At 35.4% G+C, this 797-nt stretch overlaps 1 non-coding gene across 1 annotated transcript; it reads left to right on the forward strand.

The window, feature by feature from the left end:
- Positions 1-202: 202 nt before the first annotated feature.
- Positions 203-275, forward strand: TRNAT-AGU (transfer RNA threonine (anticodon AGU)). The gene has a single exon. It is a non-coding gene; the product is annotated as a tRNA-Thr (tRNA).
- The last annotated feature ends 522 nt before the right edge of the window (positions 276-797 follow it).

Below are 797 nucleotides of genomic sequence, written 5' to 3' on the forward strand. Positions count from 1 at the left end.
GGAAAAGGGGAATTTTGTTAGGAGCAAAAACTGGGCCACACATGCCTAACTCCCAGCCTTTGTCCCAGAGTATACTATTGAAATGTGCTCTCAGAGAGCTATTGATAGAGAAATAATAATAAAAATAAATTCAGGGAGCCTCCTTCAAGGTGCCCATGACAATATCTCAAGATGGTAGATTTAAAAGGGAGATGTCCAGAGGGGAGGGTATAGCTCAGTGGTAGAGCATGTGCTTAGTATGCACGAGGTCCTGGGTTCAATCCTCAGTACTTCCATTAAATAAATAAACAAACAAACAAATCTAATTACCTACTCCTTCAAAAAAAAAAAACTTAAAAAAAAGGAAAAAATGAGGGGAAAAAAAAGATGTGAAATTTTTTAAAAAGAGGGGGATGTCTAGAGCTATTTAGCACAAAATCCACAGGTATTAATTATCTAGTGTATATATACACACATATATATAGGTGTGTATGTATATATGTACACATATGTGCATACATATATATATACACACACATTAAAAAGAATAAAATAATGCCATTTGCCGCCATATGGATGGACTTGGAGATTGTCATACTAAGTGAAGTCAGGCAGAGAAAGAAAAATACCAATGATATCACGTATATGTGGAATCGAAAAAAGATACACAAATGAACTTATTTACAAAACAGAAACAAACTCACAGATATAGACAACAAACTTATGTTTACCAGGGAGGGGGGCAAGAGAGTGGGACGGGATAAGTTGGGAGTTTGAGATTTGCAGATACTAACTATTAACTGTATAAACTGTATAGC

The sequence above is a fragment of the Vicugna pacos genome, chromosome 7 (genome assembly GCF_048564905.1).
Source record: "Vicugna pacos chromosome 7, VicPac4, whole genome shotgun sequence".
Lineage (NCBI taxonomy): Eukaryota > Metazoa > Chordata > Mammalia > Artiodactyla > Camelidae > Vicugna > Vicugna pacos.